Raw genomic sequence first — 24,712 nt, forward strand, 5'->3', positions numbered from 1 at the left:
TTTCTGTGATGTACTATACTTTTCTTAGTTTATTTTTCTGTGAGAACTATGGTTCTGTTAATGTTTTCTTATATTTCTGTTAATTTTTGCTTCATTTATTTTAATACCATGTTATAAGCACATAAATATTACTGACTTTTATATCTTTAGGGTGGTTTTTACCTACTTCATTAATATCAAATGGTCACATTTCACTTAATGACATTTTTCCTTAAATTTCTCTTTACCTCAAATTAATTTGCTCACTTTCCCTTTATTTTCCCACTGATCTTTTGCTCAGTCTTTTTCCATCTTTTCAGCTTAGGTGTATTTTTTCAACGTTGTTCATAGCTTTTTAACATTTTTTGCTAACAGCTGTATTGGGATATAATTCATATACCCTATAATTCACCCATCTAAAGTATAAGATTTAATGGGTTTTGGTATATTTGCAGAGTTATGCAACCACCACCATAGTTTCAGAATAATTTTGTTATTGCAAAATAAAATCCTGTACCTTTTAGTCATCATCTTCCAATAACCTCATCCCTCACCCTAGGCAATTACTAATCTGCTTTCTGTCTCTAAAGATTTTGCCTATTCTAAACATTTCTTATAAATGGAATTCTTACAATATGTGACCATTTGTGCTGGCTTCCTTTCATTTAGCATGATGTTTCCAAGTGCATACATGGTGTAGCATTTATTAGTAGTACTTCAATCCTTTTTGTGGCTTAATAATATGTATGTATATAGCACACTTCTTTTTTTTTTAATTTTTATTTATTTGACAGAGAGAGACACAGTGAGAGAGGGACCACAGCAGGGGGAGTGGGAGAGGGAGAAGCAGACTCCCCGCTGAGCAGGGAGCCCGATGCGGGGCTCAATCCCAGGATCCTGGGATCATGACCTGAGCCGAAGGCAGACACCTAACGACTGAGCCACCCAGGCGCCCCTAGCACACTTCTTTTATTTATCCATCACTTGATGGATTTTTGGGTTATTTCTGCTTTTTAACTATTAAGAATACTCCTGTTTTGAACATTCATTTACAAGTTTTTGTGCAAACGTGTTTTCATTTCTCTTGTATATATGCCTTCAAGTGAGATTATTGGGTCAAATGGTAAATCTCTGTTCAATTTTTGAAGGAACTGTCAGACTATTTTCTAAGGTGGATGCACCATTTTATATTCCCACCAGCAGTGTATGAGGGTTTCAATTTCTCCACACCCTTGTCAACACTTGTCTTTATCTGTCTTTTTTATTATAGCCATCCTAATGGATGTGAAGTTCCCATATTTTGGTTTTGATTTGCATTTTTCTGAAGATTATGATGCTGACCATCTTTTTATCTACTTGTTGGTTTATGCTTGCATATCATCTTTGGGAGAAATGTCTATTGGGTTTTGTTTTTAATTCATTATGAGAATCATTACTTTGTAAGAGAAGATCAAGCTATTTACATTCATTGACTAAACCAATATTTGTTTTTTGCCATTTTATGTTTTCTATTTTTTGTTATTTTACTATCTTAAATTTATTTATTTTAACTTTCCTGAATGATTTCATGGTTATGAACACTATTTTCAACCATTTTGATGGTTCTATTTAAAATTTGGTACATATTAAAAAATTGTGAAGTATTTCTGTTACACATCTCTGGTTATTTATATGAGATGAAAATTCAAAAATACCTCCTGAGTTCCACTCAGGTAAAATGAAGCCTTTACTAAACTTTTACTTCCACTTTCCATTCTGTTCCCAGATGTATAGCATACTGTCTGTCTGTCTGTTTATATTATTTTATAAAATATAAATTTTTTTCAAGAAATGCATGAATTGGCAAAAATGAACATTGGGATATCTGGAAAAAATTGTTGTTTTCACACATAAATAAGATAGCAATAAAAGTTTGGATTTATAACCCTTTGCTTCAAAGATACATACTTATTGGTTTTATTGTGTATTGATATTTGGGACTGTAAAATAAACTTGGTGATAAAACATTGTGATTTTTTTTATTTTTAGATTTCTTTTTGCTTTCCATACATTTAAGGATATTTTTATTATTCCTACACACAATATTTTCCAGAGTATGTTTACATAGAAATTTCTTTATTTTTGTCATTTGACCCTTTTGACATGACATAGTTTGTTCTCCTTTATTTTTATGGTTCCTAAAAGTATTTTTAATTATATCATTGATTTGCTTTTATGTCAAAATTGTCAAAATTGCTTTTTATTCCCTTAAGTATTAAGTTTTAAACTGGAGTTTTGTTCTCTTTCAATTCAATTCCATTCAGTTTTGCAAAATTATGTTTAACCAGTATCTACTGAGCATGATCATCTACTAAGCATCATCGTATACTGACCTGTGCTGAAGATAGATAGATACAAGCTTTGCTCTTATGGAACGTAACAGGGTAGTTGACAAAACAGTAGATCTGGGTGCATTCAATGGAAAGGGAAGTATGTGCTGCAACATGAAATGTAGCATGAAATGAGGAATCTTATTTTGACAATGAGGTAAGGAAAGGCCTTTCAGAGAAAGTAAAAAGTAAGGTGAAACATAAGGCTGGGTACAATGAAACAAGTCAGGGTCACCGTGATATTGGCCATAGTTGGGAACTGCTAAGGGACAAAGAGAGTCTAAGCTTCCTGAAAAAAAGCAAAATTAAACAAAATCCAAGGGTGCCACAAAGGGTCCCCAAACTCTAAGGTATCATCCGATTTTGTCAGGAAAACCCATATATTGTCCATCCATTGCCTATGGATGCTTCCACATGATGACGGCAGGGTTGAATAGTTGCAGGAAGACCTTACAGCCTGTGAAACCTAACGTTTTATTATCTGGCTCTATAAGGAAAAAGTTCGTTAACTCCCACCAGAGAGGGACAAAATCCAGTTTCAAAGCTGCCTGTCTGTTTATATGTTTACCAATCTTACCAGTCTGTGTTAGAACACACCACTGAGCCAGTAGGCATATTTTGTGGGAAGATAAGTTCAAATTCTTACTCCCTTTGAGCTATGAGTGCAACGTGTGGGTAAAATGCCTATTCCCCCCCACCAAGATTATCCATGGATGTGTAGTTTATAGAAATCCTCAGATATTGTCAGTAACTAGTCTTCCAGCTTTTATTTTTGTTTTTGTTTTCTATATATTGGTATTTTAGAGAGACATTATGAGAGGTCACACAGGAAAAATCTACACAGATATAATTGTAAAACTGAATTGTGTGTGTCACTTGAGATCTTAATAATAGAGTAATCTATCTTTGTTGGGTTAGGAATTGATGACATGGTCTAACTTTTACCTTCTGGGTTATTCTAATCTAGTTATTGATACCATTGTTTCTTCAATTTACTAGTCTTAAAATACTCCAGTTAACCTTGACACTCTCCTTTCATTCTATTGATATTTCCCTTCCTTTCTGCTTGAAACAAAATAATATGAGCCCTTGGGCATTGACATGGTTGTGTTCCTTGTGCTCCTTTTCTCAAGTTGCCCCCCTGCAAATATCTATCTGTGCACTTTGCCAGGTGAAGATACAGAACATTAATTGCCACTGGCACTCCAGTCACTACCCTATTCAGAAAACTGTGATGGTACTCCATCACATGTAGTAGGGTTTGATGAATTATGGCCTGCATGCCAAATCTGACCCTCTGTCTATTTTTATATGTCCCGTGAGCCAAGAATCATTTTTACATGTTTAATGGCTACAAAACATTTTTTAAAAATACTATTTCCTCATGTGTGAAAATTATATGAAATTCAAATTCCAGTATCCATAGATAAAATTCTTTTAGGCGACAGACACCCTCATTCATTAGTATATCACCTGTTGCTGCATTCACCTACAATGGCAGAGTTGAATAGCTGCAAAAGAGATGATGTGACCCACAAAATCTAGAACATTTACTATCTGGTTCTTTATAGTAAAAGTTTGTCACCCTCTGGCCTAGAGGATTAGTTCCAACTTCTTGGCCTCCCATCACATATCTTGTATAATCTGACCTCTAGCAATTTTCTTACCCCAGCTCTTCCCATACAAATCTTCAACTAAGTTAATTTTCTTATCCTTTTGAAACTGTGAGCATTTCTGCTTTTACTTTCCTCATCTTATGGCTCCTCCCTGTAATTCCTGGTTCCTCTTTTCTACTTAAGAACTGCTTTTCCTTCGTGATCAATGAAAATTTAACCTTACTTTTAAAATCTTCCTTGATTTGTCCCACCTTTGATGCTTGATACGTAAGAGTTGCTTCTTTAGTCAGGATAGTTAATTCCCAAATCTCAGTGGTTAAACTCATTATTTCATAATTATGCTACAGTTTGATTGGGTGTTTGGTCGGCAGGCTCCACATGGTAATATCTCCTTCCATTTTGTGATACTGATGGCTTCTAAGCCTTCAGTAGAACACTCTGCTGTAACCCTTGCATTCAGCAACAGATAGAGTAAGAAAGTTTGGAAAGACTGTTTTATGGCTGACCTGGAAGTAACATACATGATTTCCACTTAAGTTGTTTTGATCAGTATCCAGTTACATGACATCAACTAACTGCAAAGGAACCTGGAAAACGTGGTCTTTCTTTGAACCCTGGAGGAAATGGAATTGGTGGACATCTGGCTGGGTTCTACCACATTGCCAAAAATATCTTAACTGTTCTGTGCCTCTTTGAGGAAAGGAATTATACTCCTATTTATATTTCCAGTCATGTAACACAGTATTTTATACATTACATTGTAGGTGTTAAGTAAATATATCATAGTGATACTTATGCCAACTCTCCATTTTAAGTGTGTAATGTTGTCTTTTTTAAAAAGATTTATTTATTTATTTGAAAGATGGAGAGAGAGAAGCATGAGTGGGAGGGGCAGAAGAAGAGAGAGAGAGAATCCCAAGCAGACTCCCTGCTGAGCATGGAATCAGACATGGGGCTTGATCTCACAACCCTGAGATCATGACCTGAGCCAAAATCAAGAGTTGTACGCTTAACCAACTATGCCACCCAGGTGCTCCTAAAGTTGTCTTTTTTAAAGGTTGTTGGCTCATTTGAGATGTCAGGCTGATTTCATCCACTGTTGTATATATTACACTGAAGCAATATCTTATTTTAGCAACTTGGGGAAAAAAAAAATCATGCTAGGTGATACCTACTAATAGAAATAACTTAGGAAGTTTCTTACTCCAGGGTTTCAATCTTCATTGTAGAGTCACATCATTATCAGAGTGGCTAGATTTGTACTTATTTAGACAAGTGTCTCATAGATCCCAATATGTGATTAAGATTGTATTAAAGAGGATTCTGAGGAGATGGTGGAGGAAGAAGCAGAAGAATGTGTCTCCCTACCTAGATAACAATTGTGCTGGCAGAATCTGTCTGATGTAACCGTTTTGGGAATCTGGAGTCTCTTGAAGGCTTGCAACTATTAAGGAAAGCCCTTTAAATCCCATTTTTTTCTTTTTTTACCCATTTGGGAGCCAGACATTAAAGAATGAAACATCCTTAAGCAACAGCACGTTTGGCAAAAATTAGAAAGTGATCACATATGCCCACTGAAAGGTGAAGGCTCAGAAAGGACCCAAGAAGACCTAAGTGTACACCTCAGGCTGAACCATGGCACAGAGACAACAATAAAAAAAAAAAAATCCAAACGACAAACAAAGTAAAACAAACAAACAGAAACTCAACAATGCTAAGGAAGAGGGAGATTATGATTTTCAGACTTACCATATTATTAAATACAAATGTCCAGTTTTTAACAACAACAGAAAAATTACAAGGCATACAAAGAAACAGAAAATATGGCCCGTTCGAGGTAAGAAATTAAATCAGCAGAAACTGTCCTTGAGAAAGACCTGATGGTAGATTTACTAGATAAAGATTTTTAAAAAGTTGTCTTAAAGATGCCCAAAGAACTAAAGAAGATGTAGAGATCAAGAAAATGATGTATGAACAAACGGAAATATCAACAAAGAGATATAAAGCATTAAAAAGAAATAGAGTTCTGGAGCTTAAATTTTAATAACTGAAATGAAACACTACAGAGATCAAATTTGGGCAGTCTAAAGAAAGACTCAGCAAACTTGAAGATAGGACAATTGAAATTATCTAGTCAAAGGAACAAAAATAAAGAAGGTGGAAGAAAAGTGAACAGAATGTAAAGGATCTGTAGGACAACATCAAACAGACCAACACACTCATCATGGGAGTCTAAGATGGAGAAGAGAGAAAACGCAGAGAGAATATTTGAAGAAATAATGGCTGAAAACTTCCCAAATTGGATGAAATACCTGAGAATAAACTTCCAAGAAGCTCAATGAACTCCACGTAAGGGACTGACAGTGAGACACATTATAATTAAATGTTCAAAAGCCAAAGACAACAGATTGTATTGAAATTAGCAAGAAGGAAGTGACTTGTCACATACAAGGGACCCTCAATAAGATGATCAACAGACTTTTCATCAGGAAATTGGAGGTTAGAAGGCAGTGATCCTATATATTCAAAGTGCTAAAAGAAAACTCACCCAAGAATCCTGCGTCCAGCAAAACAATCTTTCAAGTGAGGAAGAAAAATAAGACATTCCCAGATAAACAAAATCTGAGGGAGTTCATTACCACTAGACTTGTCCTTCACGAAATGCTCAAAACAATACTTCAGGGTGAAACAAAAGGACACTAGATAGCAATTTGAAGCAATATGAAGAAATAAAGATCTCAACAAAGGCAAATACATGGGCAATTATAAAAGCTCGTATTATTCTAAGAATAGACATAACTCCAATGTTGTTTTCTATATCATTTAAGAAACAAATACATTAAAATAACAAATTATTAAAGACTAGTATTATTGTATCTTTGGTTTGTAACTCCATATTTTATTTTCTTCATAAATCAAAAGACTAATGCAATTAAAAGAATTATTCCTTAATATCTTGGGGATACAATTTATAAAGGCTTGATTTTATGACATCAACAATTGAAAGGGATAGGGATGGAGCTATTAAAGGAACAGAGTTTTTATACGTTATTGAAGTTAAGCTGATATAAATTCAAATTAGAGTGTTATAACTTTACAGTGTTAAATGTAATCTCCATGGTAACTACAAAGAAAATAGCTACAGAATGTACACAAAAGGAAATAAGGAAGAAATTTAAACATTTCACTACAAAAAATCAACTAAACACAAAAGAAGAGAGTAATGTGGGAAATGAGGAACAAAAAAGTTATAAGTCATGTAGAAAACAAATAGCAAAATGACAGAAGTAAGTCCATTCTTAACAGTAAGTACTTTAAACGGAACTAAATTCAAGTTTTCAGTCAAAAGACAGATTGGCAGAATAGATAAAAAAAATATGATCCAACTATATGCTGTGTATAAGAGACTCACTTTAGATCCAGAGACACAAATTGAAAGGACAGAAAAAGATAGTCCATGCAAAGAGAAAGCAAAACAAAGCAGGGGCGGTTGTACTAATCTTTGACAAAATAGACGTTAATACAAAAAATTTTACACAGGATAAAAAAGGACAGTATATACTAATAAAAGGTCCAGTACAGCAAGAAAATATAAGATTATAAACATTTACACACCTAATGATAGACCATCAAAATACATGAAGCAAAATTAACAGAATTGAAGGGAGGAATAGACAGTTTCATAATAATAGTTGGACTTTAATACCCCACTTTCAATAATGGCTTGAACAACCACACAGAAGATAAGTAAGGAAATGGAGAACTTAAACAGCATAAAAAAACCACCAGATCCAACAGATGTACACAGAACACCTGACCCAGCAATAATAACATACACATTCTTCTCAAGTGCACACAGGACGTTTTCCAGGATAAAGCATATGTTAGACTACAGGTTAGCTCTCAATAGATTTTAAAAGGTAGATGTGATACAAAGCATCTCCAACCACAACAGGCTGAAGATTAATAATAATAGGTTTAAAACTGGAAAATCCACAAATTTGTGGAAATCAAACTAGACACTTTAAACAACCAATGTATTAAATAAGAAATCACAAGGGAAACTGGAAAATACTTAGAGAGTAATGAAAATGAAAATGCATCATACCCAAAACTTTGGGAACATACCAAAAGCAGTGCTAAATGGGAAATTTATATTGTAAATGCATTAACAAATAAGAAGGCTCTCAAATCAACAATCTAATTTTGCCAATTAAGGAACCAGAAAAAGAAGAACAAACTAAACCCAAGGATAACAGGAGTAAGGATATAATAAAGATTAGAGCAAGGATAAGTGAAATTGAAAATAGAAAACACACACACACACACACACACACACACACACACACACACACACATATGTATCAATTCAATGAAACCAAACTTGGTTATTTAAAAAGATCCACAAAATTGACAAACCTTTAGCTAGTTTGACTAAGGAAAAAAAAACTGAGAACACTCAAATTACTAAAATTAGAATTGGAAGTGGGGACATTATACCAAGTCATTCTATAGTAATAAGAAAGATTATAAGAAAGTACTGTGAACAAATGTATGCCAACAAATTGGATAATCTAGATGAAATGGACAAATTCCCAAAGCCCACCAAAATAATTTTTGAAGAAATAGAAAATCTGAATGGATTTATAATAGTAAGTTGATTGAATCAGTGATCAAATATCATCCAACAAAGAAAAGCATTGGACCTGATGCTTTCACTAGTGAATTCTACCAAACATTTAAATAATTAACACCAGCCCTTCTCAAACTTTTCCAAAAATTGAAGAGGAGGAAATACTTCCTAACTCATTCTATGATGTCATCATTACCTTGATACCAAAGGCAGACAAAGACACTATAGGAAAACCATAGCCCAGTATTCCCTTATGAACAATGATGCAAAAATCCTCAAGAAAACCAGCAAAATGAATTCAGGAGCATGTTAAGAGGGTTATATACCGTGACCAAGTGGGATTATTCCTGAATGTAAGGATGATTCACCATATGAAGTACATATACCACAACAGAATGAAGGAATAAAAATTCACATGATCTTCTCAATTGATGCAGAAAAAAATTCAAAAAATGTGACACAATTCAACGTCATTTTATGATAAAACACTCAACAAATTAGGAATAGCAGGAAACCTGCCTCAAGAAAATAAAAGCCGTATATGAAAAACCCACAGCAAACATAATATTCAATGGTGAAACACTGAAAGCTTTTCCTCTAAGATCAGGAACAAGACAAGAATGACCTTTTTTGCCATTCCTATTAACATAGTACTGGAAGTTCTGGCTGGAGTAGTTGGACAAGACAAAGAAATAAAAGGCATCCAAATTGGAAAGGAAGAAGTGAAATTATCTCTCTTTGTAGATAATAAGATCTTGTATGTAGAAAACTAAAAATTTCGCCAAAAAATTGTACTACTAATAAATGAATTCAGCAAAGTAGCAGGATACAGTCAACACACAAAAATCATTCACCAGTAATTAACAATCTGCAAAAGAAATTAATGAAAACAATCCCATTTATAATAACATGAAAAAAATACTTAGGAATAAACTTAACCAAGGAGGTGAAAAACTTGTACAGTGAAAACTATAAAACATTACTGAAAGAAATCAAAGAAGACATGAATAAATGGACATAAACACGTATCATGTTCATGGATTAAAAGACAATATTGTTAAAATGTCAGTAATATCCTAAGCGACAGAAGGATTCAATGTAGTCACTATTAAAATCCCAATGATTCTTTTTTTTTTTTCAGAATTAGAAAAACCCATCCTAAAATTCATATGAAATCTCAAGTGAGCCAGAATAACTAAAATAATCTTGAAAAGGAACAAAGGTGGAAGACTCACACTACCTGATATCAAAACTTACTATAAAGCTGAGTAGTCAAAACAGTGTGGGGCTGGCATAAAAACAGACACATAGACCAGTGGGATAGAAGAGTGCTCAGAAATAAATCCTCGCATATATGGTCAAATGATTCTTGACAAGGGTGCCAAGACAGCCAGTGCTAGAAAACTGAATATCCACAGGTAAAAGAATGAAGCTGGATCCTTGCCTAACACTATATACAAAAATTAACTCATGATAAATTAAAAAAAAAAAACCCTAAAACCATAAAATTCTTGAAAGAAAATAGAGGGCAGTGCCTCACAACATTGGATTTGGCAATGATTTCCTGCATGTTACACCAAAAACACATGCAAAAAAAAGAAAAAAAAGTGGACAAAGTGGACTTAAGGAAAATTTTTAAAATTTATAAATCAAAAGACAGTATCAAGAGAGTAAAAAGGCAACCACAGACTGGTAGAAAATATTTGCAAATCACATATCTGATAAGAAGGAGGTTTTACAGGGTGCCTGGGTGGCTCAGTCAGTTAAGCCTCTGCCTTTGGCTCAGGTCATGATCCCAGGGTCATGGTATGGAGCCCCACGCCTGGCTGTCTGCTCAGTGGGGAGCCTACTTCTCCCTCTCCTTCTGCCTGCCACTCCCCCTGCTTGTGCTCTCTTTCTCTATGTCAAACAAATAAATAAAATCTTTTTTAAAAAGGAGGTTACACTTGCCAAATCTTTCCTTTTTCATTCCACTAATGTTTAAATATTAATAACTAATATTAATATATATCTAATATCTAATATGTAAACAACAAAAAAGCAATCTGATTAAAAAATGGGCAAATACTTAGACATTTCTACAAAGAAGATATACAAATAGCCAATAAACACATGAGAAGAATGCAATGTGGCTAATCATTAGGGAAATGCAAGTCAAAACTACAGGGAGCTACCAACTTAGTCTCATGGAGATGGTCACTATCAAAGATTGGAAAATAACAGATGTTGGTGAGGATGTAGAGAAATTGAAACCTTGTGCACTGTTGGTGGGAATATAATGCATAGCTGCAGAATATAGTGTACAGTCCTTCAAAAAATTTAAAAATAGAATTACTGTATGATCCAGCAGTTCTACTTCTGAGAATATGCCCCAAAGACCAAAAGACTTGAAAGCAGTGTCTTGAAGAGATATTTGTACAACCATATTTGTAGCAACATTATTCACAATAACTAAAACATGAAAACAACCCGTGTCCATTAACAGAATGAATAGGTAAGCAAAATATGGTATATACATGCAATGGAATATTACTTGGCCTTAAAAGGAAGGGAATTCTGACATATGTTACAACTTGGATGAACCTTGAGAATATTAATTGAAGTGAAATATTGAGAATATTAATTGAAATGAAATAAGCCAATCATAAAAAAGACAAGTTCTGTATGATTCCACTTGTACAAAGTACTTTGAGTAGTCAAAAATCATAAAGATAAAAAGTAGAATGGGCCAGGTGTTGGGGGTAAGGAGAAATGAGGAGTTACTGTTTGATGGGTATAGAGTTTCACTTTTACAAGATGAAAAGAGTTATGGAAATGGATGGTGGCAATGGTTGTACAACATTGTAAAGTGTATTTAATACCATTGAATTGCACACTTAAAAATGGTTAGGGTGGTAAATTTTATATCATGTGTATTTTACCACAATAAAATTTGGGGGTGGAGAAGAGTCTTCAGAAGACATCCATTCATCCTGTGTTTGGGGAACATGACAAAGCAATGGAAGAGGGAGTTACACCTGCTAGCTGTTTCCTTTTTTATTCCAATGATGTTTAAATATCACTTGATTTTTGAGAGCCTGGGTGGCTCAGTTGGTTAGCATCTGCCTTTGGCTCAGGTCATGGTCCCATGGTCCTGGAATTGAGTCCTGTGATCAGGTCCCGTGTCAGGCTCCCTGCTCAGCGGGGAGTCTGCTTCTCCCTCTGACCCCACACCCTGTTCCTGCTTGTGCAGTCTCTCTTTCTCTCTCACAAAATTAAATAAATAAAATCTTTAAAAATAAATAAATAAATAAATAATAACTGTCACTGGATTTTAGAATTTCTTTAAAAATACAATTGCCTAAAAGTTATAAAGATATAGAAGTGAACTAACAGTAACCAAATGGTTTAATAATTGGATGATGTATTGGTAGGATGGAATATTATTTTTTAATGTGAAAATATTATTTTTTAAGTGTGAAAATTAAATGTATTATGTGATCCAAGAGGAAATAGAATTATTAAGAGTGTAGTGATTATAATGATGTAAAAAAAATATGCAACATGAAAAAATGAAATTGTAGTTAGGCAGATTATGTCTCTGATAACAGTTTTTCATTTATTCTAGCTGTATATTCTCTTACATTTAAAATAAGGGGAAAAAATTTCTTGGCCTTTTAGCTAAGATCAAGGGTAGTATCTGTTCTTACCAGTTTAAAATAAGGAAAAACTAATACCTCTAAAAAGCGAAACTGGCTACAGTCTCGGGAGGTCTCCACCTACCAAATTTTGTGACTCAAATGGTTGAAGGTTCGACCTTACAATTGACCACACCCCTACATACTCCCTTACATACATTATTTCCTTTAATCTGCCTCATTGCTCCTTCCATCAGACCTTTGCTTTTGCATAAAGTCAATTACTATGTTCTTCATCACCATTCCTGTCCCAGCTCATCTTAGAGACTTTATTTAGTCTCTTGTGTCAAATTGCCCAACTTTACTCAGTTCATTACCCACCCACTGTGTATTGCAATAAAGATGGCAGAAGCCATTTAAAAAGATTATATTAGAAAGTCTTTAAGCTACACAAAAAAATCCAATGATAAGAACAAGTTCTAAATTTGCTTTGGATGTAAGCTTTTCACAGCAATGACAAAATTGGGCAAGTCTGAACAATCATAACCAATGCCTCTCTTACTCAGATGAACACTGTGTGGCATTTTCTTTGCACATAGGAGCAATTGCTTTCTCCTTACACTCAAGATTGACTCATCATTATTGTTTAGTTTCTAATGAACACTGATAAAGTATTCAGGGTGCCTGAAATTTTTAGCTTTTTCTTAAAGGAGTTTTGAAATGATGCTCTTGAGTGCATGACTAAAGGTATACTGTAATAAAAGTACATAAAAATGGTCAACAAAATGAAAGTATCAATAAGGATAGTCTCTATGATGACTTCTAAAGGCTGCTTGCTGCTGACCTGGCTTTTATTTCTTCTTTAAATATTAATTGTTGATTTGCTGGTTTGGAAAGCTTAGCTTTGAGTATGGAGAGGTCTATAGCTATGAATTTCTGATTTTTTTTTTTTTTATTTGAAAGCGAAAACTGGATTCCACTGCTCCCAAGAGGGTGTTTCGTTTGTGTGCTAATCCCGCCTGAGCGTATCATGTTGTTTCTACACTTGCTGAGTCTCCGTGTCTTGTTTTGGTGCATTGTTGTGCTAGGGAAGTTGGTGAGGAAATTTGCCCATGAAAAATAGCAGAGCGATAAAAAGGAAAAAAATAAAGAACAAAGACAGCACTTTCCATTCTGAATGTATTTCTTTTTAATCCTGTCTCGACTCCTCACACATCCCAAAGAGGTAGTTTGATATAATGGAAATGATAAACTTTGGTGTGTAACCATTTTTGGCCCTGCAATTTAAAAGTGGCATGATTTTCAGGAAGATCCTCCATCTGTAAAATTAAGGATAGTGTCTATTTCGCGAGGATTTTGTGAGAATTAAGTTCAATACTGTGTACAAAACAAGTATCAGCCATTAAAGCATGTATCTGGTGTGTTCATAAAACCTCTGGTTTCACCTTAATTTTCCTACCCTGATATATCTGTGACTCCTAGTCTGTATATTTGTTTGTTTGTTATGTCGCTCAAGGACATGCTCCTTTGAAAGCTGCCTTAAATATTGTTGGAAGAGTGAGAGTGTGCTAGTTTATTGTGTGTGCTAGTTTATTGAGTGTGCTAATTTATTGCTCCTCAGCACCAAACCCATACTTCTTTGTCCTACATTGCGCTACTGGAGCTGGACTCAACAAACAAAATTCTTCAAACAAAAGTCTTTGCCTGTGGCTCGACGTTAAGTTCTGCCAATGGCCAAGCCCAGAGGGAGGTTCCCTGCAGTTGCTGCTTATGTTCACCTTACAGTTCTCCTCTATCCCGTCACTTGTTCGCCACATTTTATCATGATGAACCAGCATAGTTAACAGGTCTTTCTTCCCCGTGCAAGTTACTGGTACGGCCTCTGTGTCCTGACCAGGCCCTGATGGATACACAGAGAGTTGAGTGTGATTGGCAGTATTGATTAAGTTCAAAATGATTTTATTTAATAAATTTGAGCCAGTTATTTCACCAAGAGTATAAAAACGAGTAAGACAAAGTCCCTCCTCTCAAGAAACTTATAGCATAGTCAATTTCTAGAATCACATAGTGGAAAGAATGTTTAAGATCAGTTTTCTAGTTTTCCAGCTTGCTTATAAAACATCTATTGTAGGGCGCCTGGGTGGCTCAGTCGGTTAAGCGACTGCCTTCGTCTCAGGTCATGATCCTGGAGTCCCGGGATCGAGTCCCACATCTGGCTCCCCACTCCGTGGGGAGTCTGCTTCTCCCTCCGACCCTCCCACCTCTCATGTGCTTTCTCTCTCTCTCATTCTCACTCTCTCAAATAAATAAATAAAAATCTTTAAAAAAAATTAAAAAAACATCTATAGGTCACCTTTTGGTCTGGCCCCCAACACTTCCTCAAGAGACAACCGTGCTTTTGCCTTCACAGATTATTATCCTGTTCTTCCTCATTTGAAATAAGACTTACTGCCTTGTAATTTCATTTATCGAACAAAACTCCACCTTCTGGTACAATTGGTTAATCCAGTAAGTATTTATCAGGCACTTTCCATGCACCAAACACCATTGTAGATCCTACGGTTGCACCTATGAATAAAAATGAGGATTCTCTGCCCTCATTGATCATAGGTTCTAGTGCAGAGACAAAGAAGAAACAAGCCAACAAAGAAATACAGAAGATAATACTGAGAGGGAAGGCCATAAACCTGGTGGTGCATAGCAAGTGCCTGAGGGAGGTGGACTACTCCTTTAGAGAAAGTGGTCATCAAAGTCCTCTCTAAAAAATGTTATCAGGAATGGTTTGGCATGTCAGTGATCCAGTGGAAGCCTGTGTGCCTGGACCAAGGTAGGCATGAAGGCAGGCAAGACAAGATGAGGGTGCAGCAGTTGTAGGGATAGCATACAATGGGAAACCAATGCAGGTTTTCAGTAGGGAGTCCTGTCATTTGCCTTGGGGAAAAAAGTCTCTCTTTTCCCCACGACTATTTTGTGTCTAGTTATCTACCCAGTACCATGTCCCCTTCTCTTCCCTCTTCTCCCAACCCCATGTTATCCATCTCCATATCAGAAATTCTCAGCTTCTTAATCGGTGTTAGCTCTTTTATATGCTGTGGTTCTCAGGCCCCTCTTTTGTTGACCATCCCTCAGGACTTATTCTGTTTATTGTTCAGATCCCAGAATTAAACTCTTTATATTTTGCATTCTAAATGTGATCTAACCAATGCAAATAAAGAGACGCTGTCCACTGGTTTGGGTACTACATGAGGGCTAGATAATTTTTAATCTTTTTTTTTTTAAGAAGCAAACTCTATTCTGCTCTTGACTTTTGCCGAACCAGCGCTTACTTAATCTGGAATATAGTAAAACCAGATTGTTTTCATTTTTTCTTTAAGTCTTATGGAATTGAGTTCTAGAATTAGAGTAGAGAAGTTTGCATCTTTTTCAGTTTTAAAGGTTGTCTTGTTGGTATTATCAAGTGTTTTTATCCAAATTATTTCTTTGCCAGAGTCTAGGTATACATGAATTGCCTTTCAGAAATTGCCACAATTAAAAGTCAGATGTGAAGGATTATGAAATCTCCAAGTAAACTTTAGAAATTAGCATTAGAATTCTGTCACTGTCACAGTGACACATGTAATTTCAGTTTCCTAGAATTCCTCAAAAATTTTTCATGTTTTTCCATATCAGATAGTCTGGAAGGAAGGAGGGACGGAGGAGGAGAGGGAAAGAATCCCCTTGATTCTGTAGTAAAATGTATAACTAATCCTTTTGTTAACTAGGGTTTATGGCAACATGCATAGGGCCTGGAGCTGAGGAACAGGTTTGAAATCAATAGAGAAGCCTGTGAGAAATATTTCCTATCTATGCTGAGAAAAAGTTATATTTGCATTTGAAGACATCTAAAAAATAGGATAAATAAGTGTAGTTGAAAAACATCTCTCAAAAATCATAATACACATGAGGCATGGCTTCTTAAAAACTTAGGATTAAAGCTTACCCATGATAGCAAAACTGTGACAAAGTCTAAGATGTTGCACTGATCGTGACTACGGGGGACCCAGATTTTCTGCAGGTCTTTGGAATGCAGTGATATTACCAGAGACTAGGAATACATTTGTACTCAATTACAACATATAGAATACCGCGTTGGGCTCTATTTGATTTTCTTTTCTCTTATATTTGGTTATAATTGAATCAAAGAACATTTTGGTTACTTTAGAGAACTCCTGGTTCCTATCTGAAAGAATAGTTCTCTGTTTTTGCCAAAGTACCCAGACAAGAAAACAGCTGTTCCTGAAGTGTCATTGTCTTCAGAAAGGTGAAGATGTGACGAATACTTTCAAAATGTGAAAATGAGAATAAGGAGGTCAGTGGGGTTTAAGTGGGAAGAGTGCTATAGGTCTGGCTGGGTGTCTACCCCAGAGACATTCTCCCCTTAATACTTAACTGCCAAGACCACAAGTTTGCATGGGGCAGCAGTGTGCCCATATCAGAAAAAGCAAAGCTTCTCAGAGGCCTGGCAACTATGGGGAGTCGTATGACCCAGCCTTAGTCAGTGAGATGTAAATAGTAAGTCATTTGGATTGGGATTCTGGAAATGCTATTGCTGTCCTATTTTCAAATTTTTAAAAAGACAGTTTGAGCTCATATGTATTCTTTTTTGTGCCTTTGCCTTTTGTTTCCTAGAATGTGATTTTGAGAGTGAAGCACCTTCTTGTAACCATGAGTCAACAAATAGGAAGAGGAAAGGCACGTAGTAAGGATGGTGGACACACAGGGAGGTTGTGTGGGTCTCCTGGGCATAATCCAACTGCCAGACAGCCTGGGGCTGCTATCTGTGGACTCAGTGTCCTGTGAATAAAATTAAACCATATTATAACAGAGTTTTCTTTACATGTAGATGAATGCAGTCCTAACTGGTTGAGCAATTTAACTACAAAGATGAATAAATTTGACTTGATTCTTTACAGGAAATCTCTTTTGTGAAGTCAGCAGTGTTGGATTAAACTGAACCATGGTAATGTCTGTGATGGCTTATTTGATCATTTGAGCAAAACTTTCAAATAAACGTCTTCAAGGAAAATGTACCCTATTTCTGTTCCTATGGATTACTCACAGCAGGCCAAAAATAGTGGCCAAATTTAACTCTCTTCTTACCGAATATCATAGTTCATATTGAGTGAAAAATAGGAGCTCAAATAGACCTCTACTGGGTCTCTTCTTTTAACTTGTCACACACACATAAGTGTACACACAGACACACACACACACACACACACGAGTGCAGAGAGATTGAGAAATACATCAGGCATTTCCTATACACAAATACCTGAAAGAAAATGTTGTCTCTTCTCTCTTCCATGTCTCTCAAATGCAAGTAGGATTATGAGCTTTTGGCTGTTTGCCTACCTTTTAGTGCAAATTACCTTTAAGATGAGGGCCCTTAATCATAATGGATTTAGCCTGAGCCGCTATACGATGCTGACAACCCATGTCTTATTAATGAGTATTTCAAGCATCCATTTCAGTATATCTTGTCTTAAATGACAGGAAAACATTCCAATAAATCTTTTCTCTTCGTTCATCATAGGTTTGACAACAGGAGTGTGAGCAAAGACAAAAGAGACACGAAGCTTAAGGAGGTGTTGCTGTTATGCCACAACGTACATCCCATCTTGAAATCCCAGGTAACTGTCGTACCATTGCTAAACAGCAAGACTGATTTTTACAGGATCGCCAATGTGATCAATATCAGTTAATTCTACTTTACCCAGCATGAGTAGAACTGATCCAAATCCATGTTGTGTAAGGTCTGACTACAAAGGCAAATGGTTTAGACACTGTTGTGAAGAATCTTCCATCATCAATGATAGAATATTAAGTTGCTGTAAGCCTTTGAAATTCCATAGAAAATTTAAAAAGAGTTCCAATCTATTAATTTTAGTGACATTACTAGCAATATTTTTTGCTTCTTAGCCAGATGACTTCCTAAAATACCCATGGGTATTTCTTTCTAGTACAATAGTGGTGTACTGATTGCTGAAGATTGGTTTTGCTAAGCCAGGATCTTGACTACAACAGTGGTGTACTGATTGCTGAAGATTGGTTTTGCTAAGCCAGGATCTTGAGGGATCTACTTGTCTCCTTTTCCCTGTCACCTCTTCCCACCCATCCTTTTAATATTTCTCTCTCTCTCTGTTCCCCTCCTCACAGTTTTTTCAATGTCATTCCATCCTCATCACTCTTACCTTATTTCAAACCACCACCATCATTCTCTAACTTAACCTTAATTAACAGCTTTCTAATTGGTCTCCTTGCCTTTATTCTAAATGGTTCTCCAATTTTTTTTTACACTCAACACATGCAAACCTTGTTTTTTAAGCAATCTACTCTGTTTTAAAACAGAACAGTTTTAAATTTACAGAACAAATGAGGATGTGTAGAATTCTCACATATTCCCCCCCATCTGCACCTCCCCCACAGTTTCCATAAGTATGAACATCTGGCATTAATTAGTGTGGGACAATTGTTACAATTAAGGAAACAATATTGAAACATTATTATTAACTGAAGTCATTAGTTACATTAAGATTCACTCTTCCTGTTATAGAATTCTGGAGGTTTTCACAAATGCACAATGTGATGTGATCACTATTATATTATCACACAGAATGGTTTTACTGCCCTAGAAGTTTCCAGTACGGCACCTGTTCATCCCCCAGCCCCATGCTGAGCCCCTAGCCACTATCCATCTCTTTATTTTTTCTATATTTTGCCTTTTCTAGAATATCATATATTTAGACTCAGAGAGTATGTTGTCTTTTCAGACTGTCTTCCTTCATTTAGCAATATGCATTCAAGGGGACTCCATGTCTTTTAGTGGCTTGATAGCTCATTTCTTTTTATCACTGAATAATATTTCCTTGTCTGGATGTTTAACAGTTTGTTTATCCATTTGCCTACTGAAGGATATCTTGGTTGCTTCCAGTTTTTGTTTAATTTAAACATTTTAAAATTTGTCTTAAGATTTCCTCTGTGACACGTATGTTGTTCAGAACATTGTTGTGTAATATTCAACTATTTGGGGATTTTCCTCCTTCTTTCTGTTACTGATTTCTAGTCTAATTCCATTGTGGGCTGAGACCATGCTTCGTATGATTCCTATTCTTTTAAATTTGTTAAGGTGTATTTCATAGCCCGGAATGTGGTCTCTCTCGGTGAATGTTCCATGTGAACTTGAGAAGAATGTGTGTTCTACTGTTGCTGGGTGAAGTGTTCTATAAATATTGAATAGATCAATTTGACTGATGGTCCTGTTCAGATCAACTCTGTCCTTACTCATTTTCTAACTGCTACATCTATCAATTAGTGATAGAAGGGTGTTGAAGTCTCCACTTATCATGGTCAATTCATCTATTTCTCTTTGAGGTACTATTAGTTTTCGCCACGTGTTTTTTGACACTGTGTTGTTAAAAGCATATACATTACCAAGTGTTAGGTGTTAAAGGATTGACCCCTTTATCATTATATAATGCCCCTTTCTGTGATTTTCCTCTCTCTGAAGTCTGCTCTGTCTGAGATTAATATAGCTACCTTAGCTTTCTTTTAATTAGTGTTTGTATGGAATATTTTTCTCTATCCCCTTTACTTTTATTCTCTCTGTGTCTTCATGTTTAAAATGGGTTTCTTCTAGGCAACATGTACTTAAGTTTTTTAAAATCCACTCTGTCTCTTATCTTTTATTTGGTGTCTTCAGACCACAAAGACACAAAGTGATTATTGATATAGTTGCATAAATATCAACCATATTTGATACTGTTTTCTGTTCATTGCACTTTTTTTCTTTTTTTGTTCCCTCTTTTGCTGCTTTCTCTGATTTCAGTTGAACATTTTATATGATCCTATTTTATATTTCACTTTAATTTTTTTTTTTTTTTTTTGGTGCCTGTACTAGAATTTTCAATATACATTTACAACTAAGTCCACTTGCAAATAACACTGTTACATGTCATGGGTAGTGCAGTTACCTTGCAATGGAGTATTCCCATTCTCCTCTCCTGATCCTTATAACGTTCATTTCACTTATCTGAGTGTTCTAACCTCCTAATATATTGTTGATTTTGCTTTGAACAGTTGTCTACTGTATTAATAATAAGAACAGATTTACAGATTTATTTCTTCCCTTCCACTTTTCCTTTCTTTATGTGGATCCAAGTTTCAGATCTGTATCATTTTCCTTCTTTCTGAGGATTGTAACACCTTCTTGTACGGCAGGTCTGCTGGTGATGAATTCTCTCAGCCTTTGGGCAAGTATTTCTCCTTCAGTTTTGAAGGATAATGTTACTGGATACAGATTTCCAGTTTCTTTCCACATTGTGAATATCTTACTCTGTTCTCTTCTCGCTCCCGTGGTTCCTGACAAGAAGTTCAGTGTAATTTTTTTCTTTGTTCCTTCATAGGTAAAAGTTTTCCCAAGTGTTTTCCTACTCCTCTTGCTTCTTTCAACATACACTCTTTGCCTTTGGTGTTCTACAGTCTGGATATACTATCTCTAGGTGTAGATCTTTATTTATCCTACTTGATGTCTTCTGAGCTTCCTGGACCTGTGGTTTGGCGTGCGTCATTCATTTTGGAAAATTCTCAGCCATCATTACTTCACGTATTTCTTTTGCTCCTTTCTCTCTTCTCCTTGTCCTGTTCACCTTACACATATGTTGTACCTTTTATAATTGTCCCACAGTCCTTGGATATTCCATTCCTTTTTTAAAAAATTCTTTTTTTCATTTTGTATTTCTGTTTGGAAACTTATTGTTATAGCTCAATATCACTGATTCTTTCCTTGGCTGTGTCCAGTATTTTGAAACAAACATTCTTCCTTTCTGTTATAGTGTTCTTAATTTCTCGGATTTTCTTTTGATTCTTTTTTAGAGTTTCACATTTTCTACTTATATTAGTCCTCTGTTCTTTTATGTTGTCTACTCTTTCCATTTGAGTCCTTTACATATTTATCATAGTTTTTAAAAATTCCTTGTCTAATTATTTCAAAATCCGTGTTATATCTGAGACTGGTTCTGATGCTTTGTCTCCTTTGTCTCTACAGACTATTTTTTTTTTTTGCCTTTTAACACAGTTTGTAATTTTTTTTTTTGAAAGCTGGACATGATGTATCACTTAATAGGAACCAAGGCAAAGAGGCCTTTAGTGTGAAGCTCTATGTTAATCGGGATAAGAGCTAGCTCTGTTTAATATTTCTGCAGACAAATGTGACAGAGGATTCAGTTCTCTCTAGTTTCCTTGTTTGTTTCCTCCCCTGTTGCATTTCTGTTTCTCCAAGAACTTGAGTGGGGCCAGTGTTTTACAGGTCTCTTGATTATAACCTATTGTCATTATTTATTATTTCTCAGTTTTTAGTGGGCCTAAGTCCCTGGGCTCTGACTTTCAGAAGCATTTCTTAGTCTTTTTTTTTTTTTTCTCTCTCTTTCTCTAGATAGGAAGGATAGTGAGCTGCAGTTGGTAATTGTGCTTCTTCCAGGTCAGATAAAGCTATAGTATAGTAGTTTTCCCTGGAGGACAGATTTGTTATGGAAAACCTCTGAATATGTTTCAAAATGGTAACTTTTGCCCCACTATCCCTGCCTGGAATAGGAGGGGGTTTGCTCAGATCTTCATGTTGAACACATGCTGCGGTTCCTGGAGATAAAACCCACAAAAGCATGGAAGTCTCTGCAAAGACTGAGCCCCCAGAATTTTTTTTTAATTTTAAAAGCATTTAATCAAGTAGGAAACATATTTGCAATATGCATAACAGGAATTAATGCATAACACTAATAAAATGACAGTTGTTTGGGGTTTTTTAAAAAGATTTCTTTATTTGAGAGAGAACACATGTGCATGAGTGTGTGGGGTGGGGAGGATCGGAGGCAGAGAGAGAATCTCAAGAAGACTCCCCACTGAGTGCAGAGCCTGATGGGGGGCCTCAGTCTCAGGGCCCTGAGATCATGATCTGAGCCAAAACCAAAAATTGGATGCTCAACCAAGTGAGCCACCCAGGAGGCCCAAAATGATAGTTTTAATGAAAATTATAACAAGAGATATGAATAAGAAATTCACCAAAAAGATGTATCTCTAAATATATTTCAGAAGTTAAGTCTTGCCAACTCTTTTTTTTTTATTATTCTGGTAAGAACACTTAACATGAGATCTATTCTTCTGATGGATTTTTAATTGTGCAAACTGTACTGTTAACTATAGGCACATATTGTACAGCAAATCTCTAGAATCTATTCATTTTGCATAACTGCAACTTTATACCCACTGATTAGCAACTCCTCATTTTCCCCTCCCCCAGAGGCAGTAACTGATAGGTACACTTAAATGGTAATTGTGATGAGTTGCTGCAGGTTGAGTATGGACTAGTTTGGGATTAAAAATTCAAGGAGATACTGCTGGAAGTTCTAACTCTCAACCTAGTCTATACTCAGCCTTCAGCAATTTATCAAAAATCACCATTGAAGTGCTCCTACCAGTTACTATCTGCAGGGGCTTCTGCTCCTGGTTTGTTGATCTTTTGGCTGTGATTCTCTGTATTCTCCTGTCTCTCCAGATTTTGGGGTAGTGGTTTGCCCTGTGACATCAATTCTCTGATGGATCTGAGAAAATGACTTTTCTGTTGTTGTGGGATGGGAGTGATGACTTCCAAGGTCTTTAGATGGAGCTGAAAGTTCTAATTCTTTTTAGTCAAATAGTTTTTTAAAGATTTTATTTATTTATTTGAGAGAGAGAGAGAGAGAGCATGAGCGGGGAGGGGAAGGGCAGAGGGAGAGGGAGAAGCAGACTCCCTGCTGAGCAAGGAGCCCAACGCAGGGCCAGAGATCATGACCGGAGCCAAAGGCAGATGCTTAACCAACTGAGCCACCAGGTGCCCCAATAATGTCTTTGATAGTTCCATTTACAACACTGTCAAGAAAAAGAAAATATTTAGTAGTAAATTTAGCAAAAGGAGTATAAAATGTATACTCTGAAAACTGTGTTTGAAAATTAAATGGAAAAGCATCACATATTCATGGATTGGACTTAATATTATTAAGTTGGTAACCCTCCCCAAACTGATTTATAGATTCTACACAAGCTCTATCAGAATCCCAGCTGGCTTATTATTGAAATTGACAAGCTGATTCTAAAATTCATCAAATATTCCAAAGGATCTAGAATAGCCCAAATAGTCTTGAAAAAGAAAAAGAAGAAGAAGAAGAAGAAGAAGAAGAAGAAGAAGAAGAAGAAGAAGAAGAACAAAATTGGAGGACTCATACTCCATGATTTCAAAACTTAATGTAATGAAACAGTAGTCAATGCATTGTGGCACTGGGGTTAAGATACACATATAGATCAGTGAAATAGAATTAAGAGTCTAAAGAAAACCCGATGTGTCTGTGGTCAGCAGATTATTGGCAAAGGTGTCGAGACCATTAAATAGGGAAAATAACCTTTTCAACAGTGGTGTTGGGATAACTGGATAGTCACATGTAAAAGAATGAAATTAGACACTTACTTCATACCATATACAAAAATTAACTCAAAATGGGTCAAACATCTAAATGTAAGAGATGAAATTATAGAACTCTTTGAAGAAATCATCATGATCTTGGATTTGTCAATGAATTCTTAGATATGACACCAAAATCAAAAGCAGCAGCAACAACAACGAAAGGGAGATAAGATGGACTTCATCAAAAGTCCTAATCTTTTTAAGAAGAAAATCTGATGAAACCATTTTCTAGCTTAATATTTTTCAGTAGATCCCTATTGCCTTGAGATTAGAACTCAGACTCCTAGGCTTATCATATATGCTTTTTCATTTAAAAATGCCACCTAAAGAGGGGCACCTGGGTGCCTCAGTCAGTTAAACATCTGACTTGGTTTTGGCTCAGGTCATGATCTCATGGGTCATGGGATCAAGCCTCACATCAGGCCCTGCACTTAGCCCGGAGTCTGCTTGAGATTCTCTTTCTCCCTCTCCATCTGTCCCTCTGCCCCTACCCCGGCTCATTCTCTCTCTCTCTCTCTCTCTCTCTAAAATAAATAAATAAATCTTTAAAAAATGCCATCTAAAGAATTTAATATATTTTAGTGTAAAACAATGTCTATCTACATATATGTTTGTATTTGATATCTGTTTATCTAGCGTGCGTGGGTAGTTGTGTGAGCATGTTTTAAATTGTCATTTACTTATATACATTTTTATGAAAATCTTTTTTTACTTACAAAGTTTACTTACATATTAAATCACAAAAATCCCTGTCATCTCTAAGTTATGTAAATAAACATAAAATCATTTTTATTCCTCAAAAGCTTACATTATCCTGCTTGCTCCATTGATTGGACATTAGTTTTTCAGACTGAATGTTTTGAGAGCTGTATTTCATATTTTATATGAAATACACTTTTATAAAGTGCCTGACTCAGGAAATATTTAGTATTTGCCGTAGGGAGCTCAAACACAGAGAATAGCTGTGAGCA

General features: G+C 35.7%; 1 long non-coding RNA gene and 1 pseudogene across 1 annotated transcript in view; both read left to right on the forward strand.

Moving 5' to 3' along the window:
* LOC113934441 overlaps positions 1–17,883 on the forward strand; it is a 134,164-nt gene extending 116,281 nt beyond the window's left edge. The window contains exon 3 of the long non-coding RNA XR_003523682.1: positions 17,787–17,883. This is a non-coding gene — a long non-coding RNA (uncharacterized LOC113934441). The remainder of the gene's footprint in view (positions 1–17,786) is intronic.
* LOC113935185 lies at positions 12,238–12,415 on the forward strand (annotated as a pseudogene).
* Positions 17,884–24,712: the final 6,829 nt, after the last annotated feature.

This window comes from Zalophus californianus, chromosome 13, assembly GCF_009762305.2.
Source record: "Zalophus californianus isolate mZalCal1 chromosome 13, mZalCal1.pri.v2, whole genome shotgun sequence".
NCBI classification, from domain to species: Eukaryota; Metazoa; Chordata; class Mammalia; order Carnivora; family Otariidae; genus Zalophus; species Zalophus californianus.